A 26,691-nucleotide genomic window follows, 5' to 3' on the forward strand; every position below is an offset into this window, starting at 1 on the left:
TAATACACAACTCAGGCATGTATTCACCAAGGGTGAATGACGGTTATCAATCGGACAAAATTTGCTAGTGTGTTTAAAGTCCAAATCCCTTGAAAATAACTGAAAAAGTGATACTCCCATACAATTTGAAGCAATCTTCCTAATTGGGCTGTTTAGTGAAGAAAAAGTCGCGTTTTTTATAGCTTGATCGAAATATCACATTTTCCAAAGTATAACATGATTTTATTGCACTTAAAAATCTTAATGTTGGTATTATATATTATTAAAAAAGATTTTAATCCGTCGACTCAATTACACGCAGCGAACTGGACTTTCGAAATTCATACATTATGCCTTATGAAAGATGGAAGGATTATCGCAATACAAACGCTTTATGTATCGTTTTAGCATCACTCCACACCAAGGCGTCGATAGGCAGGGGTGTATGCACGAGCCTATCGATCACAAGGTCCTTGGTTCGATTCCAAGTTGCCGCGAAAATTATTTTTTGTTTTCAGTTTTCAGTTTCATAAGGCAAATTTATGAATTTCAACCCGATTCCTTGTGGCGAATTTTCATAAGGGGTTCCTATGTTTATCGATAGTCCATTTGCCTGAGTGTACATTTCAATAGGCCAGGAGAAGTGGATGAACTTGTCATTCATTTTTCTGTCAATTCTCATACAAAATCTACTTTTTCTCTGACAGAATTTCACTCTAGGTGAACCACTTCCCCTGGCCTATTTACACAATGACAGCTCGTCTCGAAGTAAAATTTGCCGAGGGGTGATTCAAAAGTGATTTCCATACTAATTTCAAACGTGTTTTAAAAATAGTTCCAAGTCATGGAAAATTGTGAAACTTTGGACTCTAGTTCAATTTTTAACGTAGATTCAGAATATTGCAAATATTTTCTAAAATTTTTCTTTCGTCTCATTAGTTGCGCGACAGGCAGTTACGCGCAGCTCTACTCAGGTTGCGCGCAGCCAATCAAAAACAAAATTGAAAACGTCAAAATCAGCCGACCACCTGGTCACAAACCCAATTTGTTTTGAAAACAATTATTTAATTTAATTTTTTTCCTGTTAACTTTTCAAAAGATTTTACTGCGAAATACACGGTAAGTTTCTCTTTCTTGGATTTGAATACTATCTTAAGCAGAAGATTGAATAAACAACTTATTTTAGATGAATCAAATCACCCAAGCTGTTTTCAGGCGACAAGCTAGTGCTAACACTAAGTATCATGCACTATATGGATTCTTTTTCCTGGGTTTTACGAAGCTCCAACTAGCCAAAATTTACGGGAAGACTTCGGTTACTATTGGGAACTGGATTCGGGAATATAAGAGTAGCGACATGATGACTCGTAAAGAGAGAAAAATGATATATCTCCAGTTCAACAACGAGAAGCGACAGTGGATCATAAAGTTGTTCCGGAATGAGCCGACTTTGTTTTAGATGAAGCGAGTACGAGCAGACCTTCCAGTCCCCAATAAGTATATCTAGCATTTCAAGAATTCTCCATGCCGAGGGATATACATGGAAAGCCATTGAGAAGAGCGATACAGGTGAAAGAAGCTCAAATCTGTTTTTTCGTGAACGAGTTGTGCTCATTCAATTGGAATCTCCACAATCTAGTATTTCTAGATGAGATTTCAATCGATAATAGGGGAATGCTTAGGACTCGTGGGTATGCCAAGGTAGGAGAAAAATTGATTTACCGGGGAGAGTTTAATCGTAAGGCTCGAGTGTCGTTATTGTGTTTTCTTGGGCAAAATGGGATGTTAGAAACATTCAAGACCGACGGAACGTTTACTAGATCGCGTTTCTTTGATTGCTGCAGAAAATTTGCAAACAGTGGCCAAGTATTTCGGCATCCAGGAGTAGTCAACTCAGTGTGGGTGTTAGACGGTGCGCGAATTTACTGTGATCGGCACATAATAGAGTATTTGCGATCACTTGGCATTTATGTCGTATTCCTTCCGCCATACACTCCGTCAACCCTATAGAGTTTGTTTTCGAATACTGTAAAAAAAAGGTTACAGAGAAACTACGTGGAGAACAGTGCTCAAATCATTACCACAATTTCTGATACATTGAATTCATTCACTAATTTCGATTGCACCAAGGTTTTCCGAAAATGTGGATATTTACCAGGGGGAAAATTCAATCCAGCCATCCAGCTTTTTACGCTAGCTTGCTATAAAATTTGATTCACCCCCTTCTGACATTTTTTGCCAACACTATAATTTTTATAGCTGGGTCGCAGTAAGCTTTGCGGTTGTTGATTATTATTATGTTGAAAAAGAAACGCCAAATATTTTCATTAAGTTGTAAGCTGGGTTTGAAGAAAATTGAAAAAGTATTTTATATTTACTGTATACCTAATAACGCTTTATACTTTTAGGTTTGGTGAAAGCTGTTGATAAGCTTTTGGTTGCAATTGTGCCTGTAAAATGAGTGCTGTTATTATGAATGAGCTAACGATGACGGTAAAAAATGTTACTGAAATGAATAAACGAGGTCGTGACGATTTCTGATGGCATTTTTTCGAACTTGCGCTCGAAATGTTACGTTGGAGCACGGAAAAATTAAAGCGCATTACACAAATAACAAGTACAATTAGAAGTGTGAAATGCAAATAGAAGTGCGGGATTGCAACGGAAAGGTGTCTTCACCGCACTTATTCAGCATGAGATGACGAACAAGTGATATGAAAACATCAGACCGCACCGATGCAATCCCGCACTTTTATTTGCGATTTCGCACTTAAAGGGCGGATCCAGTTAGCAATGCTATTTATAATACCTTTCCCCACCTTCCTACATCCTATCCTTAACAGTTCCCCGGTAGGCCCCAGTCGGGAATACCTAATTAAAGTTATAGCATGTTGGTTATGCATTTCTTTGTTCATAACCCACATAGATCTAGACGTAAACATATTTTTGAGCATCTTGGATCATTTAACTTTTGCGTACTTTGAATATCTCGTCAGAATCACACTGGCCAGAAAGGATGTTCTCATGTGTAAATCATTGAAAAATCAATGTCCTTATCGGGTCTATTTTTTTTAATTCTGCGGTGTTTCGGTTGCTCTTTTCGTATTCCTAAAAATAAATGCAATTAGTTACTAGAAAGATAGTAAAATGACTGAAAATCAGAAAATGAAGCTTTTTAACTACCATGATATGTACAAACAAATGTGAACAGCGAAAATTCTTGACAATTCAATCAACAATCTTAAATTCCAGCCTAGTAAGAACAAGCTATAAAACTTGTAGACAAAACATGTCAAATTCAATTCACTCCCCGTAGTTTTATAGCTAGCGTAAAAAGCTGGATTGGATTGAACCAAAACATCCAGTCAATGGGGTTTGAAAATTGAAAATAAAATATTAATTAAAATGTAAAACAAAACATTGCAACGTTTATTGTTAATTCATCACATTACCATAACAGGTACAGTAAAAAACATATAAAAATGTATCCAACCTACAGATGGTCCATATCCAAACAATCCTCAACCTGTGTGGCCAGTTCAGCACCAAAGACATCCTCGCTTACTTCCATGCTTCCAGATACATCGAATAAAACAGATTCATTGGTAGCTTGCATTGTGCGCAGCGCTGTCAGTCGAAGTTTCATCGAGCTCACAATAACGCAAACTTGATCCAACTCCTTTGTCAACTTATCCAACTCCTCTTTGAATCCCCCGTTCACGTTTTGTGCAATTTTGATGTCGTTCCTTGTACATGACAGCACTCTGGCACTTGCAGTAGGAACCGATTTGAAGACATGGATCAAGTGCTGAGGAGGACCTTGATGCTTCAATTCATCCCGCTCCAGAGCATCTTTGGTAAAAAGGAATGAAACCCAAACTGCCCAGTTCACGTCTTGAGAGATGTAGAATGCTTTGTGCAGTTTTTTCAGCTCTGTAACCAGTTCAGAAACTGCCTGATTCGAAGCGGCACCTGCTCTGTCTCTTTCTTCTGGCTTCAAGAGTTGAATTCGAAGCGTGTCATACATGTTTGCTGAGGTAACTGACTCGGAAAAAGCGTAGACAAAGACGTTTATTTCTTTATCCAAAAATTTCTGCAGCTTCTCTGGTTTCTCTATGAACTGTGCCGGCTTGTAAGTCCTCATTGAAAACTGGTCCTGGAACGTGAGAAATTTATCGATTTCTTCGATAGTCGGTGTCGTTGTTTCTGCCTAGTGAGCTGCATACTGTTCAGTCCCGATTCCAGAAGCTGTGTCAAAGATCACTTCCCGTCACAAGAATTCCATAAGAGCTCCATCGTTTCTTCCACAGTGTTGCAGTTTATGCTCACCTTTCCCACCGATGGCCCTTTTTTGTGTCCTTTGAAATTCCTTGAGTAAATTTGAACGGTGAATCGGAACAGTTTTTGTACATCCTCCTCCTCTTCATGGTTTACGTCCAGATATTCCTCCTCATCATCCGCTATATCCTGGTTCTCAAAATAGTCCATACCATCCATATCGATTTTCAGCGAAACGAGCCTCGGGGATGCTGACAAATCCATCACTGTTCATCACAGATTTCGTCGCAGAAAACTAGAAATATCGATGAATCAATCATTGATCTATAATTTGCATTATGATAGGATTATTTACCTGATGATTAAACCACCGAATGTGAAAAATATGTATTCGTTCTTATTCAAATACTCTCGAGCACTAGACAAGAACCAAAACAAATGCACTACTGGACAACATCATTTGTTTACCACGCATAAGGGTAAAAGTACCCATTCTTGCCTCCAGGGATAGGGTGCGACTCAAAACTCTTTCGGTGCAGCACGCGCTGCTGGGAGACAGCACGTTCAATTTGAAAGAGACGTGCGGGTGCAATATGACGGGTGCTGCACCCGTCATTTTGTGTGTGCTAAAACTCCCATGTGTCGTTTCTATCTTGCTGAGAATCTCTCTGAGCATTAGGCAAAGCACTTTCAAATAACATCAATTTTCATTTATGACGGAGTATGGATGGATAATTTCGATGACTTCGGTATACTTTTCGTTAGTGCTGGGAATGGTAATAATAGTAGGCTTGAATTTCGCGAAAATCACGTAGCTTTCCCAGTACAGTAGTTCAAAAACGTGAATCTCATCAAGTAGCCTATGTTGGGTGCATGAATTTTCTAAATCGTCAGTGTCATTGAAGGCTTTAAATGCGGGAAATGCAGCGGGAAATAAAACATTTTTCTGCAGTAATTTTTTGCCCTTAGCAACGGGTGTGTTGCAATTTTCAAGTCTCTATGCCTACAGCAGCGATGGACCAATGCATGCGTTCACTTGTTGACGTTTGAGTGGTGCCGTGTTATTTACGTGACCATGGAAACGAGTGAATTTGGCACCGCTCAAACGTCAAAGTCGTGAACTCGTGCATTGGTCCATAGGCATGAGTATCACTGGCTTCGCTGACTGCCAAGGATGGAAAAAAATCGCCTCTAGCGACTATCAACATAGTATTTGAATGGTCTAAGAGGGCCGTTGCTCTTGCAGAAGCATAATTCGAACAGCTCATCACGCGTGCATAGAAAGGATAAATGGAGCATCTGATGCACTGTTTGTCGCGGGACAAACCGTTTGTCGGATGTTGTTACAAGTCGCGATTAACATAAATCAGAACGCGTTCACGGCATAATTTTGCACTCAGACCATACCCGATTCACATTCGAATCTTAAATGACATACCACAAGGTAGATCGCGGAATAAAAACGTAAAAATCCCCCAAAAGTTATGACTTTGGTTTGCGAACAATTGATCGTTAGCACACATGCCGAGCGATTCATTTTTCGCAGAGCGGAGTTTGTTGTTAGGACTTGACGACTAATGGTTAATCGTTGTTGCTATGATCGCACGATAAAGAACAAACGCGATGCATCATTTATTTTGTCATGATCACTAGATTTCCATCCTTGCTGACTGCGATTGGATTTGATTGGCTACTGTAGAATGAATTTCAGATTTTTTCCCAACTCTGCTTTTCGCGCTTTTCGTGTTGACCAGTTTATGTTATTGCTGTGTGCGTTTGAAAGGCAAATATCAGATTTAAAATTTTTCATACAGGGCAGCACTCAGAAATAGACAACCATAAAAAATATTGTAGCTTCCTCACGATTTTTTTTTTCATATATGTATTTAGTTTTGTCCTAGAAATAAGGTTACCTTATACCTAAAGGATTTCGTCGAACTAAATAAAATTACATTACATTACATTACATTACATTACAAAAAGCGTTACGGAGGGGGGGAGGGGGTCAAAAATTTCCAATTTTAGCGTTACGTAATAAATGGACGCCGCCAAATACCAAACGAGTTTTTACAAAGAAGGCGAAGTTGTCGGTGAATTTGATAACGGTTACTAAGTTTCACAAAGCAGAAACATATTCTCTTGTGCTTTTACGAATAGTATCACACATTTCGCCCTCAACAGCCAGCAAAATATGCATTGAGCATAGTCCTTTTCACGAGACGTTCCAAATCAGCTGATCCGGAAGCTCTTTGACAGTTTTTCTATGAAAATTGACAGGCCCGTGTTAACGCCGGTCCTCCGCCGATGTAAACAAATACATAGACGGACCTGTCACATGAAAAGAACTTTTGTTTATGTTTTGCCTAGAGGAGATGCGGGGGTGTCAAGAATTTGTCGGTATTTTGGCACCCCTCTCTCCCGTGGGAAGAGTTTTTGTATGAAAATTAAGAATAATTTGTCTGGCACGTAAGAAACAACTCCCTCCTCCCTCCACATGATTCACTTTCCACATAACTCTTTAGGTAATTAATGAACGACCTCTAATTACAAAAGAATTTTTGATCATTGTATGAAATGTAGGGGAAGACGGGGTAAGAGCGCCCGCCGGGGTAAGACGGACCACTTTCAGTTTGGCATGAAAATGGCAATTTTCTTAAAAGTTCATCAAGCACTTTCCATAAACACAAGATTTTTGACATTCCGGAGTATTTAGTGTGATATTTAAATCAATTTTTTCATAAAAAATGTCAAAAACAAAGTTTCTGCTCGTCGATATTGAATTTCATCTAAATTTAACAGATGCTTACTTAAGGATTTCGAAAGGGATTTTTTTGGAAAAACATAACAAATTACCCGTCCATGCTTCAACAGAAATGTGAAATATGCTTCGGTGAAGTGAAATATGAATTGTAAATATTAAGCTTTGAAATAAGGCTATAGTTGTGAAAATTGCACAAGCGGGGTAAAACCGACCACTGTTGACGGGGTAAGACCGCCACCCCTAATTTATATCAAATAACTGTGTAAACCATTTTTAAAGTTTTAATTACGTTGTACATTACTGTTCAAGTGAAATGAAATCAATTTTGTGAAAAATACAAGCCAAATCCGCATAGTTTTTCCAAAATATGGGTGTTTCAAAGTAATAATAAGTATACATTTAAGTTTTTTGAAATAATTAACCCTAATAATGATTCAATATTCACGTTAATCAATGTAGAATTCATAAAACATTATACTTTTATGAATCACAGGGAACTGATATATTATTTCACAAAATTGTGTACGAAAATCGTGGTGGTCGCTCTTACCCCGTGGGTGGGTGGTTTTACCCCGTCGCTAAAAATAATCGTGATAAGACATCACTTTTTAAAAGCTTCAAGAAATAAATATTTTTTAGAAATACAACACCTGTGATATTTTTTGATCATGCCTAAGGCTTCAAAAAACGACATGCTGCGTCGAAAAAGGATTTATTGATTCTTGATATTGACATATGAATTAAATTGCTTAGGCGGGTGGTCTTACCCCGTCTTCCCCTACTACGCCCTAGTTTGAAGTTCACGCACTTGCTGCGTACTTGAGCAAGCAAAAAATGATTCGACACCTCCGGTAATCACATTAGTTCTCGATTATGTCTCCTATGAAAAGCACCAAACGAAGCACATTGTGCTTTACTCTACGGAGCTATCTTTTGTCTCTCACACAGTTGCGGCAATACTCGCACCACAGACAAACAGACGTAACACTTAGAACAAATCGCGATCAAAATCATAGTCACGAGGACTTGTACGCCCAATGCTAAAATCGGTGTGTTTGGCCGACGGGCCAACAGATGGCGTTAGTGTGTAAACGTCAAACGCGAACAAAAACGATGCGAACGCTGTGGGTGGCGGATTTGCCACCTACCATATTTTTGAATCAACCGTTAAAAAGCTGGTCGATGGACAATGATGAGAGTGTGACGTCTGTTTGTCTGTGCTCGCACCTTCTTTTGTGTCACTCAACAAAAACAGGAGACGCACGCAAAATTCGGGTGCAGCACGTGCATATTTTGCACCGCTCCGAGTTTTCTGCCATTCTCTGCTTGCCTCTCAAGCTTTAAATTGAAATTATTTATATTTACTGAACAAAACGATCAAAAATGCTTCCAATGTTTAATAAATGTAAATGTGAAGTATTTTTGAGTATTATTTTGAGTGTCATTCGAATTCAAAAACAAATTAATTGAAAATACTGTTGTTATAACGACTTATTGCCCATAAAAGGAAATTTACCCTGGCGCACAACTGGATGACAGATGTGTTGTGATGAGAAACGAAATTTTTTACCGAGAAGCACAAGTTCAAGTTCAAGTTCAATTTTTAACGTAGATTCAGAATATGTGAGAAACTGGATACCGCTAAACAAGCCAATAATTTTCTTGCTTCTATTGAATCCAGAACCCGTGTATCAAGGTACTTTGCCCCTGCCGAGGTGCGATCATTTTTAAGCACGCAGCCACCTAAAATGAACATATGCTAAATCCAGCGTGGCATTCGAAAATAATCTATATTCAATTACTGCGCGCAAAATTTTCAAATTTTAGAACATTTTCTATTACAAATCAATACAAAAATCTTACCAATTATGCTTAAAATATCCGTTAAGGATAATTTACTGTGAGAAACTCACAAACACACCATTGATAAGCTCAGAAAATTTTGTTATCGAAAGTATGATAGGATGTTTTCAACTTTGTGGGCCAGGTACACGAGTGCACCCAGTTCATCGCACACGCTTAAATTTTCCAAAACTGCTGGTGGTCTACTGATGGAGATGAGGAGATTTTGAATCCTTCGCTTGCATTCATTTCATTCGTGTTGTTTGCTTCTTTGTGATCGGACGGTTTGTGTCTCTCGGTGGCAGCGTGTTTATTTTATTCCATCAAAGAATCAAACAAAGCGGATCAAGTCTTACTAAATTGATTATTTTACTCGCAAAGGTACGAAAATCGATTGTCGGAATCCCCGAGTGTTGAAGATCATCTCATTCCCAAAATCGTGAAAACGTGAGTGCTTGTGTTCGCCGTCATTCTGCGAAGTGATGTGGATGTGAAGTTCTTGTTGACCGATCGAGATTGATCAAGCGAAACCAAACCCCAACCACAACAAAAGTACGACCGCAGAAACGAGTGCCAGAAATAAAAACCAGCAGCTCAGCTCATCGTTGGCTGGACAGTGATTTAACGTAACACTGCTGATGGTGACTGTGAAGGGAGAAAGTGTTCAAATTTCAATCGTATTCGTGATCAGTTTCGGTCTTTCAGCTTCAATTGATTAGAACAATAGTGGTAGCATTGAATAGTGGTCGTTATTCGATTGGGTTTTGTTTTATAGAATTGCACATAAATACCTACCTAACAACTGTGAACGACAATATTTCCTCGTATTGCGTGGGTGTGCTTCCCAAAGTTTGGTGCTGTTGAAGAAAAAAGGTGTAAGAGTGGCTGAAGAGAATGCTGCATACATTATTCATGGTGAAATTCAAATAATTTCATTGTGTTGAAGAATTGGAATTCGAGTGGTAGTGCTTGCCATACTATTGAGCAACGAAAGAGGTGTTTCAGAATTGCAACATTATGTCGGAAGCGTTGTAATTAAAAATTGATGTACAATGTGTATTAAATTGATTTAAAAAAATCATAGTTTATCAGTGCCTTGAATAATTAAAAAGTGTTTCTTTTCTACAGTAATAGCAATCTAACGTTTTCGAGCAAGGATATACCATCTACTCGCGAACCAATTGTTAAGGGTAAGTTCTTTTTCTTAGTACAATTTATATGTTTTGACTTGGGAAATTGAAATTGTATTGATTATTCTTACGATAACTAGCTTTAACATTTTTATAGTGTTAAGGAAGTCAATTTTAAGCTTGTAAGGGTCCGTCCATAAACCACATGGTCATCTATAAGGGGGGAGGGTGGGAGGTGTTTATAGTCAGTGACCACGGTCCATCTTCTTCTTTCTGGCGTTACGTCCAAACTGGGCTAAAGCCTGCTTCTCAGATTAGTGTTCTTATGAGCACTTCCACAGTTATTAACTGAGAGCTTTCTTTGCCGATTGACCATTTGTGCATGTGTATATCGTGTGGCAGGTACGATGATACTCTATGCCCTGGGATTCGAGAAAATTTCCTTTACGAAAAAATGCTCGACCAGCGGGATTCGAACCCACGACACTCAGTATGGTCATGCTGAATAGCTGCGCGTTTACCGCTACGGCTATCTGGGCCCCACTGGGTCCATACAAATTTGATTTTTTTTTGTATGGACAAAAGACTACAAGACTACGAGGGGGAGGGGTGGGGGTCTGGAAGTCCAAAAAAATGACCACGTTAATGGACAGCCCCTAATGGAATTATACACATTTTAAAGAATTTTATGCTTACCTCGAATTACCGCGAGTACTCCGGCTCGGGCTGTAATTATTCTTTTTGATATTACAATACAATTGGAATAGATCCCGCTAGAGGAGGGAGATTTATAGTTGCTTGGTTCGATTCATAGCAGACTCTCCAAAAATATCGCATACATTCTGTCAAGAATCATGCATGTTTTGCAAAATATCTTAAGAAGAATACATAAAATTATCAGACATAAGATCCGATTTGCCCTTGGCATTTGTTATGATTTTCACAGGATATCGTAGATTTTGAAAGGAATTCTGAAAATATTTACCAAAAAGGATCTCGAGAAAAAATAACATAGAATCTAGCGAAATTACCAAGTAACTTCGTTTGAGATAGGCCAGCCGTGGGTTAAAAATCCCTAACAAAGATAGATAATAATAATAAAAATAATTATTTGCCCATGGATCCTATTGGACGTTTACCAAGGACCTGGAATAGGGCACATACCCTTAGCGGTAGTTATTAGGATACTCAGCCTATTCCAAAAAACCGCATATAAGTTTGCAAGATATGCCTGAATCCGATTATTCCGGTAAAAAATAGATGTTTGCTTCTACGACTCATGCACACAGTCAATAAAAGTTTTTGCAAGTGATCTAGCAAAAATCTAGCAATTATTCTTAAAAAAATATTTCTAGAACACCTAATTAATTAATAATATCCTCTAACATCTATCAATAATTTTCACAAAAATACGCAAAAGCTTACCGGGAAAGCGTGTTCAATCCAAGCAACTAAAAGTACAGATAAAATGGCATACTTTGTTGGCTTATGTAATTAATTAAACTTTAGTTCACTATCGGTTCGCTTATGCCGCTAAAGAAAATGCTGTTAAGCTATATAATAAGCCTAAACAAAATGCAAAATAAAAGATTTATTTTACGAATAGTCTACTTTGGTGGCAGCTCAGGTAGTTTGTAGAGTATTATTTCTTATTAATCAATAATAAAGTTTCATGGAACCAGATCTGAACTAACTGTGAACTTCTAAGTTCACCTATAAAGTGAAATCTGAACTTTTGGTTGCTTGGGGATTCATCTTTTACTGACCAGCAACCTTTTTATAGAAAACTACTGTGTTCATTGTTGTAAGCAATAGCAGAGATGGATCGTTTTTGTGAAGAATACATAGTCTAAAATACAATGAAGGAATCCAGGATTCTGCAATGAGTTGCCAAGACTTACGTCAGAGATAAACGGGAAAAGCGTGAATAAGACGGGAATTTGAATTCATATCGGGAACAATTCGGGAAATCCCGGAAATTTTAGATGATCACCGGGAAAATCGTTTTGAGCGAACATTTTCGAGCTGCAAATCTAGAAACCATAAGTTGTAGAAAATCGTTATGTTCGAACATATTGTAATTCAGTTTAATTAAATGATTTGATCTGTTTGTTACACAATGTTTCTTGAAAATGTTGTTCTTTTTTCACAACAAAGCTAACCATGTTTAGATATTTTTAATCTTTCCACTACTGTCAAAGGTAACATTTTTTGAACTTTTCACTAACTTGAAGTTTTAAATCAGTTTTTAAGCAATTCTTGAAGAAGCTTAAAATGCACATATGCGTAACGGTAACGGAGTCTCCTCCGGGAGGCTCTTCTTAGCGATCATTGGTATCCAAACTGCTCGCTCATTGGCAATGATTTGAACCATAAATCTGTTCAAAATTTACGTATAGAGGAAAGCAAGCTGATTGGACGATAGCTAGAGGTCCGATTTTGAAATTGGTCCAACTGACGGTGCCATTAGTGGACTACCTAAGCTATAAAAAATCATAACAAAATAACAAAAAGCCTTAACCAAGATCTTTTGGCGTCAACAGAAAGACTTCAACCTCTACTATATGGGAAAAATATAAAAAGAGTGATAAAACTATTTTTTTTAACATAAAATCTATTGAGCCACTATTGGTACACGTGTTCCAGTAGATGCGCTAGTGCTCCAGTAGTAGACGTTCGGGAATGATACAAGAGATTTTAAACAAAATGATAAATTTTTACATAGGTTTAACATTTTTCCCTCGGAACAGCAATTAATATGTTTCGAATGAAGCATAAAGATCATCTCTAGGGCTTTTCTTCATTTTTATACATCCATCTTAAAAACTGCTTCCATCCGTTGATCCACTACTAGAACACGACAGCCACAAGGGAGCAACAGCCACAAGGTGCAAGGGAGCATTTTTTTTTTGCATAAACTTTATTATTTATATGACTTTTTGATAAAATAAAAAGCTGAAATTTGGCAAATTGACTATACTCAGTTAGAGCTCAACTTCCGAGCCGATCAGTCGATTGTATAGAGAGCGATCATCGGAAGTCGATCACAGACTATTACGTACGTTTTTGTCAGTTATTGACACCGTTGCTATTAGTGCCGTGTTTCGCAGTAACCGCGTCGTCGTTTTTCGCGATGCCGCGCCGCGAAAACACATTCCGTGTTGACTACTCGCAGTTTCCGAAGCAGCTTTCCCACGATGAAATACATAAATTCGTTGGGAAAGAACTCGGCCTCACGCGAGAAAATGTGCTTCTTCTCCAGCCGAGTAAGCGACTCGGGTGCACCTTCGTGGAGGTCAACAGCCTAGAGCTTGCTGAGACGATCGTCCAACAGCACGACAACAAGCACGATTTCGTGTTTGACGGAAAGAGTTACAAACTGCGGATCATGATGGAGGACGGGGCAGTGGAAGTGCGTCTGTTCGACCTCTCCAACGACATATCCAACGACCAAATCGCCGAGTTTCTCGCCGAATACGGCGATGTGCTTAACGTCCGCGATCTCCTGTGGGATGAACGCTCCGTTTTCGGTGGCGTTAAAACTGGTGTGCGTATCGCTCGAATGGTGGTGAAGAGAAACATTCCCTCCCTCGTGACAATTCGTGGAGAAGACACGGCGGTAGGTTACAGGGGGCAGCGGCAGACATGCTTGCACTGCCTAGAGTTTGTACATGTCGGTATTCCGTGTGTACAAAACAAAAAACTGTTGGTACAAAAGCTATCAGCAGACCAGTCGTATGCCAACGTTGCGAAGCAGCAAGTGCTCAGAAAACCGGCAAAGCCGAACAACCTCCAACCAAAACCACAACCGAGCAATCCAATTCAACCAACACCTATGAACAAGACCCGATCTCCATCAAACATACAGCAAACGTATGACATGGCTCCTCCCGCAGCCAAACCTGCCGGAGTACATCCCGTTATCCAAATCCCACCGACACCAACCCCGATTGGCAGCTTCACTACATTGCGAAGAGCTGATGGCAACGAAACGGATAGCTCGCAAGCATCGTATCAATCCAGCAGCAACCGACGACTACGAACGAGACGATCATCACCACCAGGAAAGAAGCTGCGATCCAACAACGAAAGCACCAACGAACATGACCGAGCCTCCGGGGATGATATCCGTCAATAATGGAGTACACTAGTGTGAATATCGGTACAATTAATATAAACACGATCACCAATCCAACAAAAATAAACGCACTCCGCACGTTCATCCGCTCTGTCGAACTCGATATTGTTTTCCTGCAAGAAGTGGAGAACGAACAACTCAACCTGCCTGGGTACAATGTAGTTTGTAACGTGGATCAAGCAAGGAGAGGAACAGCAATCGCTCTAAAAGAGCACATTAAATTCTCGCACATCTAGAAGAGCCTGGATGGACGTCTGCTTGCTCTACGTGTCCATAACACTACTTTCTGTAACGTGTATGCTCCGTCAGGCTCGGCTCTTCGTGCCGAACGCGAACGTTTTTTTACCAACACTGTCGCATACTATCTCCGCCACCGCACCGATCATGTCGTATTCGGTGGAGATTTTAACTGCGTGATTCGGCAATCCGACGCGACAGGGCCAAACTCAAGCCCCGCACTTCAAAATACCATACAGCAACTTCGGCTGCATGACGTCTGGCAACGGCTTCGATCACGCGAGCCGGGCCACACATACATTTCATACAATTCGTCGTCCAGGCTCGACCGAATCTATGTCAGCGACAGCTTGCGAGAACATCTGAGAACAACATGTGTACATGTATGTTGCTTCTCGGATCACAAAGCAGTTACAGTGAGAATGCTGCTTCCTCTTCCTGACAGAATACCTGGCAGAGGTTACTGGTCCCTCCGCCCACATGTCCTCACAACAGAAAACATTAACGAGCTGCAAACACGATGGCAGTATTGGACTCGCCAGCGTCGTAATTACGCATCGTGGATGGAATGGTGGCTGTCATGTGCTAAACCCAAAATCCAATCCTTTTTTCGATGGAAATCGAAACTTGCTTTCGATGACTTTCATCGTGAACAGCAGCGGCTATATGAGCGACTACGGTAAGCATATGATAGCTACCACAACAACCGCGCAATGCTCACCACGATCAACCAAGTGAAAGCCGAAATGCTTTCGCATCAGCGACGGTTTTCGGAAATGTTCTTCCGAATAAATGAAACTTTTGTCGCCGGAGAACCAATATCCACTTTCCAACTCGGAGAAAGAGCGAGGCGCAAAACAACTATCGAACAGCTGCGCAACGAAAGAGACGAAGTGATCGACGATCCCGATGAGATTCGGGACCAAATGGTACGATATTTCACCGATTTGTATGCACGCGAACCGGTGGAAGAGGAGCAAGCAGGAGGTACGTTTGACTGCGAGCGAATCATCCCTGAGCAAGACAACACAAACACAGCCTGCATGGATGACATCACAACATGCGATATTCTAACAGCAATCCGAACAAGCGCATCTAGAAAATCTCCTGGCCCCGACGGCCTACCCAAAGAGTTCTACCTGCGGGCGTTTGATGTGATTCATCGTGAGCTGAATCTAATCATGAACGAAGCCCTTAGATCAAACTTCCCCGCTCAGTTTATGGATGGGGTGATTGTGTTGGTAAAGAAACGAGGGGCGGGAGACACCGCTCGTTCTTACCGACCAATCAGTTTAATCAATTTTGATTATAAAATCCTGTCACGTATCCTGAAACATCGGCTCGAAAATGTGCTTCGGACACACAACGTGTTAACCGATTCGCAAAAATGCTCAAACGATGGGAAAAATATCTTTCAAGCTACACTCGCCATAAAGGATAAAATAGCGCAGCTGAAGGCAAACCGACGTACTGCTAAACTGATCGGCTTCGATTTAGATCATGCGTTTGATCGGGTGGACCACACGTTTCTGTTCAGAACGATGCGTAATATGGGCATCAACACAGCATTGGTTGATCTCCTATCTAACATTGCAGCAGCATCCTCCTCTCGAATGTTAATCAACGGGCATCTTTCGGCATCATTTCCGATACAACGATCGGTTCGGCAAGGGGATCCTCTATCCATGCACTTATTCGTTCTCTACCTTCACCCTCTTCTACGAAGATTGGAACAAGTGTGTGGAGGAGATCTAGTTGTTGCGTACGCTGATGATATCAGTGCCATTGTCACCAGTATAGACCAGATCAATGAAATGAGGAATCTATTCAGGAGATTTGGTCGAGTATCTGGAGCACGAATGAATGAAGCCAAAACCATCGCGATTGACGTTGGTGTACTAAACAACCTGCTGATTGTACCATGGCTTCGCACTGATAATACTATGAAAATACTCGGTGTAGTTTTTTCCAACTCAGTGCGGGAAATGGTTTCGCTGAACTGGGACACTCTGGTAGCTAACTTTACCCGACAAATATGGCTTCACTCAATGCGAGGCTTAACACTGCAACAGAAAGTGACATTGCTGAACACCTTCCTGTCGTCGAAGATGTGGTATATTGGCGCCCAGTTGGCGCCAACGGCGGCACATCTTGCTAAACTTACTGCAACTATGCGGAGATATCTTTTTCGAGGAATGACAGCAAACGTCCCCATGCAACAGTTGGCACGAAAAAAAGAGGATGGAGGATTGAAATTACACTTACCAACATTCAAATGTAAGTCATTATTAATCAACCGTCACTTACATGAGATCGAATCCCTTCCCTACTTTTCTTCCCTCCTTCACCAAGTAAATCCCCCCCAAGCAAATATCATTTCTGATCTTCCTTGCATTAAGCTTATCCTGAACAGTTATCCCACTCTCCCCTTCCAAATCCGCCAACACCCCTCCGCCGATCTAATCAACCAATTCCTCATCGAGAGAACGGATAGGCCGAAAGTGGAATTGGAGAATGCGAACAGCAACTGGACTCGAGTTTGGAAAAACATTTCGATGCGTGGCCTTTCATCTGTTGAAAAGAGCAATCTTTACTTGTGGGTAAACCAGAAGGTAACACACCGGCGACTTCTGTATAGAATGCGACGATCGGACGGGGATCAGTGTCTGCACTGTGGTACGGCAGTTGAAACTTTACAGCACAAATTTTTTGATTGTGCTAGAGTGCATGAAGCAAGCAGACTGTTGCGGCAAAAACTGATGGCAGTCACAACAGGAGATCGACGTTTTTTTGACTGCGGTGAACTAATACGACCATCATTGGAGCGGTTATCGACGAGAAATAGAATTTTAATTTTGAAGCACTTAGTCGTTTACGTCACCTTCATTGATAATAGCAATGGTCAGGTAGATTCTGATGAACTAAATTTTGCTTTTCAAGTCGGAGTTTAATAAATTATTATCTGTATAATTTTTATCTAAACAAAATCGACAATAAACGTACTTTTATAAAAAAAAAAAAAAAAAAAAAAAAAATACTAGAGACTATCTAGGATCCACCAAAAATAGCACATGTTGTCGTTTTTATCGAAAAATGTTCGTTTTATTCCATAGCCCAATCTACTGGTACATTACAACCATTGGTACCGGCACCCTACATGGGGCCCAGATAGCCGTAGCGGTAAACGCGCAGCTATTCAGCAAGCAGGGATTGAATCCTGAGAAAACTGAGAGAATCTCTCACGTATCGCTCTCTGTAACTATCATAACATGCTGCACATTATGAGAAACTGTTTATCGTATACTGCTACAAGTTTGATCAGATTGGGGGGATTGTAGTGCATGATAAAACCCCTCTAAACATGCTCCAAGCCTGGGGGACACTGTTGTTATTGGAAGTTCGTGGATTGTTTATCGTGCCAGTAAAGAAAAACACCTATCCCCAACGGTAAACAAGCGAGAAAAATGGATTTTATCATCGCTCTCTCGTTGGGGCTCTCGCTCGCTGCTTCCATTTATCAGACTTGTTACACCTTGCGATACAATGACGATCGTGGACCGCAACAGATGGGATGTTTTTCTTTGTTTGCTTTGATCGTGCTTCATTCTCAAATGAGAGCGAATTCTGCAACGCCTGAGCAAGACCAAGCTGAGGGTCGTGGGTTCGAATCCCATCGGTCGAGGATCTTTTTGGGTTGGAAATTTTCTCGACTTCCCAGGGCATAGAGTATCTTCGTACTTCTGCCACACGATATACGCATGCAAAAATGGTCATTGGCATAGTAAGCTCTCAGTTAATAACTGTGGAAGTGCTTATAAGAACACTAAGCTGAGAAGCAGGCTCTGTCCCAGTGGGGACGAACGCCAGAAAGAAGAAGAACCCTATATTTTATTAATCAAGAACGGAATGCTACTTTCTGTACATTACTTGATAAGGATATAAAATATTGCCAGGGGCTTTCAAATTTATATTTTGTTCTAAATAATTCTCACTTTACATATGTATATCATTTGTCAAGAACGATTAATTGATATATGATACATACCTAGCTTTAAAAATGTAATCAACCACAAATACACCTTATAAATATTGATAATGAAGATAATCATACTCATTCTTGTTAACGGTGGATCTAATTTTCGATCGAATCCTATTCGTTCGACTCATCGATCCACTTGAGTTTGCTGGCGTGAATGGGAATACTAAACGGTTTTCGAACGTAAACAAGAATAGGGGTGAATATGACGAAAAAAAAAAATAACGTGATTATGTAGACTAGCTTTTCTATTCAAAATTATTCATATTCAAAATTAGCTGCAGAGTAATAATTTATTGCGTGTAGGATTCATTAGCACCGGACATTTCTTGCAAACCATTGAGTCTGAATTTGCACTTTCTTTCCGATACAAGTGGATCATTTTGCACCACGATTCCGGAGCCATCGCGTTGATTCAATTCAAGAGGAGATGATTAAGTGAGTTAAGACTGGGCTGCTGAAAACCGTTCACCGTCCACCTTTTTGCGACCTCTGTTTCCCCAAACAGTGCACATAGATTGCGAATAATGACAACGACTGGTATAGAGAGGCGACTCCGAGTGGGAAATGGGATGCTTTCGTATTAACAACATCACCAGACAGTAGGGGAAGACGGGGTAATATGTGCCATCTGAAGGAAAACTCAATTTTAACTGTGCATTTTGTCGAAATCTTTGTCCTGGTTGAGTCGCTCGCTTTGGGAAGCTTCTTGGAATTACTCAATCTTTAGATTGAGGCAATGGTATCCACGAAATTAAATTTAAAAGAAATGAAACCACAGTCAACGATTTTCAGAACAGCGGAGTCTAACGCGCCTCCCAGTTCCACACGAATTTTTACGTAAAATTCAAAATGGCCAAAATCATTTTGAGATTTAATATTTTTGATGTAGAAATTAGGAAATGTTTCCCGCAAGAAGCGTTAAAGTTTATAGTGATATCGATATCGCATGAATTGAACGAAGTTGACTAAAATACCTTTTATCTTGGAGATATTGCGTTGTCGCGTCTCACCCCGACGGCGCATTTTACACCTAGTTCCCCTACAGCCAATCCAAGTGATGCTGTGTTTTTTTCGCTTTAGTATGTACTTTCAATTGATCGACTCTTCGCGAGTGATCCGGGACCTGGAATAACGGTGCCCTCACTGATGGTGGATGTTCCCCCCAATAACTCCTCGGACTGTACGGCGATAACTCCGTCATGCAGCATGTTCCGTCTGCCGCCAAGCGAGATGTTACGGAGCGGTTAACAACGAAAAAATAAGTGGAACCTATATTTTTTCGTTGACGATGAAAGTGTACAACGAGAGAGATTAGGCAGTGTACTTGTTTCCTCCGCGGTTTGCTTCGTTAGCTGGAACCACTAATTCCGTATTATACCCGTTAACTTACAGAAGTAGTTTTTTTTATAGTTCATCTTTCTGCAGAGGTTGCGTTTTTCGGATGTTGTTGATTATTGAGTTATCATAGAGGTACAGACATAAGCGCCACGAATGGGAAAACCATGGTTCATTGTAATGATTTCATATAGGTCTGCATGTTTCGACACGTTTCCCATATTTTTGAACTCATATGTTTTTGCTGGTAAGGAAAGCATCTTGCGGTACGTAAAGAATACCATTATTTCGAGAAATTTTCGAACACACAAAATTGTCGCAGAGTACATGTTTTACATGCTCAACAAGCTTTTGTTCAAAAGCAATTCAAAAAATCATTGAATTGCATAAATCTCGTAGTTTTATTTTGATGATTTCAAAAGTTCGCTGCACCACAACTTATTTCAGATCTTTAAGATTTGCGAATCCACAGAAATGTTTTAATACGATAATTGTATCATGCTTTCACCTCAATGACATCATGGTACACTTAGGCATTTTTGTCGCTCTAGTCACCTTTGTGGCCTACTCACGATGATCACTCACGGTTACTCACGATGATTTTGATTCAAATATACCATAACACGATTCTCAATCACATCAGCTGTACATTCAAGTATTTTCGAGCCGGCTGGAAATGAGACATACATCGATAGTAATCTTGATGTTAACATTTCTTTGCAAAAAAAAACTTGATGTTGATAATGTTCTCGAAGCTTTAACTAATTCCATTGTTGAAGCAAGGGGTATGGCAATACCGAAATGTGAAATAATACTCGAATCCGTGATTATAAACGATGATCTTAAACTCTTGATCTTAAAAAAATGAGGAGAAGGTAATTTCAACGCACTCGCGATTTTGCTGTGAGAATTATATGGCAGGATCTGCAAACAGAAATCTAAAAACGTTTTTTCTATATTAGGAAACAAAAATTTAGAAAATAGAATTTCTCAATTGAACCATGGCTCTAAGCCCTTTTGGAAACATTTTAAAATTTTGAAAAAACCTCAGGAGTCAATTCCTCCATTTACGTGATTCAGTGTCGAAGTCTTAAAACAATCGACCAAAGTCTTTTCTCGTGAAGCAATAAACCTTCTAAAAATCAGTACCATAACTTATACACATTGGAACAAGTTTTCCTCCGTCCACCGATTCGAAACATTGCCGAGAGTGCGCGGGAAGAAATGAAAAACAAATGTAACGAGTGGCAGTCAGCACTTTGGAGGAGTTCTTCACATGCGCAGGCCGCAACTCAACTCAGCGCGACAAACCAATCTTACGCTAGGCCGCGCGCCGTCTTCTGCATCTACTCGAATCAACTTTCTCTCGTTTGGCAAGTTTTTTTTTCTTTTTCGTCTGCTTCTGCTCCGCTGCTTTCCGCGTATTGTTAACAACTTGCTCAGATAGATTAACGTAAATTTATGAGCAATAGAACAATGTTTGATTCGTACCGAGAAATTAATAGCCAATTCAAATGAATTGCCTTTTAACCGGAGGTTTTTCGTGTGTCGTTCGGAACTCTACATCAAGGTGGCCCATTTCCATGTGGGAAAAATCAAACCGTAAAAAACTTATGTTACACGCCCCAAATTTGTTCATTTGGACCCTCAAAAGCTACTCATGGAAACATTGGTTGACATCCATCAAGTTCAAGGGGGCTCAACAAGCTTGATGTTTTTATGTAGAAAATAGATCAAATCTCGCGTATCGTAAAGACGTAACTGCAGTGATTGACTTATATTCATAGATTTTCTGTTTAGCTTCTTAACCGGGCGAATGTTTTAGATCGTTATGTTTTGATTCAGTAGAATATACTAATCGTCCTTCGTCATCCCGTAACGTAAAATGTTCCTAGAATCGAATGAATTTTGTGTACTGATCTAAATAGGAAGTGAGTGAAGTGAAGTCGATCACTGCAGATACGTCTGTATGGAACGCAAGAAATGTATAGAAAAAAAGGCCAATTAAGGACTGTGACGTACTAAACTTGAAAATTTCAAAGTCCTGTATCCTGTATCAAATAGCTTTATTTCCATCCTTCAAATGTAATTTTAGTTTGAAAATATGCATAAGATTCATTGTGCCATAAGTGACATCCTTTGGCTTTTACTATTCCATTGTTGACTAAACGTCGTACGAACCTCTGCTATGAGGTTCTCACCATGATTTTTTGACCATCTGCGATACAAAAAAATCTTCCAAACTTGTTCCAGCTTTTTGATGATTTCCCTTTGCCCAATCAATGTCGTTAAGCCAAACATGTGAAACAATTAAGATATTTTTCTTTATTATGAGCACAAACTGTATATTTTAATGCATAAGAAATTTCGAAAGATTTTGAACGTAAACACTAGTCGCAGTGTTTGTCGAAAAATAATAAAGATTCAATGTTCTTATAACCCCTTAACGCCCAAAGTATCCCACAGTTGTGCTTAAGTCCCGATATTGTCATATAAAGTTATGTTTCCATAAAACATATGTACATAGTTTTTTGCATAAAAATACAGTCTATGATGAGGATCCATTCTAACCATTGCTAACCTAGTTTTTGTAGCCTATCTTACGCAATTTTTCCTCAGCTTTCTGATGGTGATCTCAGAATTCAAAACGAGCGTTGCGCTAATGGTAAAAAATAGATTTTTCTAACAAAATTCATGGTTTAAAATTCAAATTTAAAATGGCCGCCAATTTTTTTTTTCAAGTTTAAATGAAAGGTATATCCTTTCTCTATACGATGCCACTAAGTTTGCTATGTGTTCCAAGGGAAATATGAGACAAATCACGTGAAGAATTACCCAAATTTCGCAAACTGTTTAGCTAGCTGGCGTACGAGGGGTCCACCAATTTGAGAAAACCGAAAGGACCACCCTTAAGTTTTATCGAAAACTAGCAATCAGTGACATAAAATTGGAATTCTAACGATGGGTGCCGATGGCGGACTGATTTCAGCGAGAATTGCTCAGAAGTCTCGTGAACATGATCAAACAGAAATCGAAATTTATTTTACTTGGAAAACTACGAAAGACCTAAATTTTGTCCTGCAAATCAAAAATTAAAGCAAAGACATGTAACTTTTTTTTAATATTAATCAGGGAACATATTTGGTAGAAACAGATAGTTTTACTATACTCAAATTATTTCACTAGAAATACGAAAATAGTATAGAACTATTTGTCTTTTAATCAAAATTTAATGCGATGACTAGTGAATTTGTTCACTAAAAAATATGTTTCCCCCTTTTATTTTCCTTCTAGACTTTTATAATGAAATATATGACGAAATAAAGTTTAATGAAATTGCTTCATGTTTGAATTAACTATCAAATAATTCAAAACAACGAGGGTCTAAAATTTTTAGCAAATGAAATTTGGAGTGTGATTTGATTTTTTTTATTTTACTTCTACAAGCAAATAATGCCGAAAAAAGTATGTCATCACTTTGAATTTCGATTTATGGGCTAACAAGTTCAAAAACTAGGATTCTTGTACTTAAATATAATCATTGTTCCTACACAATCAAATTTATTACTAAAAACTACATGTCATCGCTTCGAAACACGATTCATGGGCAAGTAGTTATATAAATAAGTTATTTTGCTATTCTTCTTAGTAAAATAAATTGAGAATGTTTTCAAAATTTACTATTTCTTCACAAATATGCTCACTGAATTTCTAGAAGTAAGCTTATGCTAAAAATATATATAACATTGCTATATATTCATATATAGGCAGAGAGTTTAAAAATCTAGGGTTTCTTGTAGGTTTTTGGTAAAACAAATTCTAAGTGTAACCCAACATTTCTATGTCTGCTCAAATATGTTCACTGCTCTTGTATAAGCAAAATATTCACTGGACTACTACAATCAAATTTATGCCAATGAAACTACAAGCCATCTCTTTGAATTTTGTTTTAGGGGCAAACAGTTTAAGGTAAAGAGTGTTTGTTATGGTTTTCCAGGGAAATAAATTTTGAGTGTAACCAAGAAACTTAAATATTTTCGCTGCACTTCTACAATGAATTTCATGTCGAAAAAAGTATATGTCATCGCTTTGAATTTAGTTTTATTGTATTTTCTAAAATGCTAGGAAAGGTATAGGGTGTCTCAGAAAGTATGGGCACGACTTCGATAACGAGAATCACAATATTTTTTCAAACAAAAAAATATTTTTATATTTTTGTATATTGTAAATTTTGCACCCTATCGGACGCGACGATTTGTAATCGTCGCCGGTGAAACCGTCGCCAAAATCGTCGCCAGCCAAGCAACCGCTGTGAATTTTACGTTACACCAGTCTTACCAACACAATGGCAAATCACCTCCTTTGATTTATTTTCTGGCATTTGACGTTTCCCCAGTCTTGCCAACACAAAAGCAAAGCACCTCCTTTGATTGGTTTGCTGGCGATGATTTTTTTCAGTCTGTTCGAAAGTTGGCGGCGCGTTTTGTTGTGAATGAAACAGACAATATATCCTTGGGTCATTTTAAATGCTGTCTGTGAAAATTTGGTTTGAAATAATAAACTTCTACATTAAAATTTTAAAGCCAGCACAGATCCTACTTTTGTGTTTAGTTGGAACTTAACTAGTAATGAATGAATAAACTAAAAAATAGATTGTACATTTTAATTCCGTCCTAAATAGAACCGACCATTTAAACGGAATTAAAAAGTACAAGGTACTCCAATCTACTTTTTAGTTTCCCTTTTGAAATTCTGCTCAAATTATTCGAATACATTAAAAGAAGTTAGTTTTGAATATTTTTTTCAATATCCTTCGATGTAGTGAATTCAATGTATCTAAGACGTTCCACAAGATTTTTTGCTTAAAATTTTATTTGACTTTGCTAGAAAACATTTGACAAAATGGTAAAAATCTGAAAAATCGCTAGTTTTTCGCTCCACATACGATAACTTCACGAAATCATAGTTTTTCAGGTATTTTCAATATAAATAAAATTATTTCATTTCGATTTTTTTTTGTGTCAAATATCTATACTTTTGGATGGACAACAAAAATTTTAGGTTTTTACATGTTTCATTGTATACACACTGACTTGTTTTTGACCCTTTCAAAAAACGACCACAGATGAAATCGGGTTTTTAGTTTCTTTTCATATTTCATATACTTAAGTTTATAATTTCCAATTAAATAAGTGATAGTCTGATCATTTATCGTATCGGCAATGATAAATACACTCCCGTGCATAAGTTTGGGTTCACATCCTAAAAACATGCAAAAGTGTTCTGTCCATATCTCTGTGATTACACGTCCAATTGAAACTCTCTTAGTTGCATTCGAAAGGCAAAGAGTTATTCTTAATTCGTATGTATTTTTCCATAAACATTCTTTGAACTTTGTATACTAAATTTTTACTTGAAGTTGTTACATTTTTCAAAACACACACTGAAAAATCATATCTGATTTCCTTAGCATTGGGTCGACCAAAAATTTAAATCAAAGTGTCATTAGAATCGTAATCTTATATTCTTTGAAGAAACCCCACGAAATTTTGGCAGAAAAATCTGAAAAGTATTCAAAATCAATGAAACAGACAGTCAAGTCATCGTGCAAAAGTTTGGGTTCACCCCTCAGTATGGTGTATCGTGCAAAAGTTTGGGTTCACCTGAACTTACTTAAATCTGTGAAATCTCAAACCAATCATGTACGCGCCATTATTTGCGCTGAAAAAAGCTTTAAGCTTTTAAAATCGGTTGAAAAATAGCAGAGATATTGACAAAAATGATGTGCGTGCGGCTCAGGTGAACCCAAACTTTTGCACGATTTGCATCATACTGAGAGGTGAACCCAAACTTATGCACGATGACTTAACTGACTGTTTCATTGATTTTGAATACTTTCCAGATTTTTCCGCCAAAACTTCGTGGGGTCCCTTCAAAGAATATAAGATTACGATTCTAATGACACTTTGATTTAAAATTTTGGTCGACCCAATGCTGAGGAAATTAGATATGATTTTTCAGTGTGTTTTTTTGAAAAATGTCACAACTTTAAGTAAAAATTTAGTATACAAAATTTAAAAAATGTTTTTGGAAAAATACATACGAAGTAAGAATAACTCTTTGCCTTTCGAATGCGGCTTAAAGAGTTTCAATTGGACGTGTAATCACAGAGATATGGACAGAACACTTTTATATGTTTTTGAGGGGGTGAACCTAAACTTTTGCACGGGAGTGTATATTGTTTTCAAATTTTTATTGTACGTACTTTATGACCCAGCACAAATTTCGTACAGCAAAGTCGCTCAGAAATAACGCGATTTGTGCAATACTGATAAGAAGAGCTTCCAGAAATGTAACACCATCAACAAACAGATAGCGAAAAAATCGCTTTAAATTCAAAATCTATTCTTGATAAGTGAAAGAATAAAATGTGTGAATATCAGATTTTTATCTGCATTAGTCTTGAAATGGCAGTATGGTAAAGTCGTGCCTATATTTTCTGGGATACCTTATATATTGCTAAATAACTTTGAGTAGACGCATTTATGTCGAGTCAATTAATACGGACGTTGAATGATGGTCGGTCCTATTGCTAAAAGAATTTTCGAAAATAACAGAGACATTGTCAAAGTTGGACTTCCGATTTTTTCAGGGGATTGGATGTGCATGTGTTAAGGTACATTTGATCTTCCTGTATCGCCACCTGGACAGTGAATTAATTTCTATTGCGTATTTAGGGTTTTCAAATTACCTTTCTTGTGGTTCTGTAGGGTAAATGTTCCTATAGCAGCGGTAGTGCACTATATAATATTTTCAATAAATCTTCATATCAAAAGAACCGGCACTGCCCATCGATAGATAACCTTGTTTAAACCAAAGAAAGAGAGAGGAAAACATCGTTGAAATACTGTCAAAATTTATTACATAGCTTCAAAAATGCTCGATGTTTACT

At 38.6% G+C, this 26,691-nt stretch overlaps 1 protein-coding gene across 22 annotated transcripts in view; it reads left to right on the top strand.

The window, feature by feature from the left end:
• Positions 1-9,076: 9,076 nt before the first annotated feature.
• The window catches only part of LOC5567588 (CDC42 small effector protein homolog), a 139,186-nt gene continuing 121,571 nt past the window's right edge, over positions 9,077-26,691 (top strand). For 2 of the 22 annotated variants that reach the window (XR_002501322.1, XR_002501324.1), the window contains exons 1-2: positions 9,099-9,307; positions 9,989-10,050. The gene's annotated coding sequence lies outside the window, so the exon portion shown is untranslated. The other 20 variants (XR_002501323.1, XR_002501326.1, XM_021850074.1 and 17 more) reach the window with 18 other exon arrangements.

This window comes from Aedes aegypti, chromosome 3 (assembly GCF_002204515.2).
Source record: "Aedes aegypti strain LVP_AGWG chromosome 3, AaegL5.0 Primary Assembly, whole genome shotgun sequence".
NCBI classification, from domain to species: domain Eukaryota; kingdom Metazoa; phylum Arthropoda; class Insecta; order Diptera; family Culicidae; genus Aedes; species Aedes aegypti.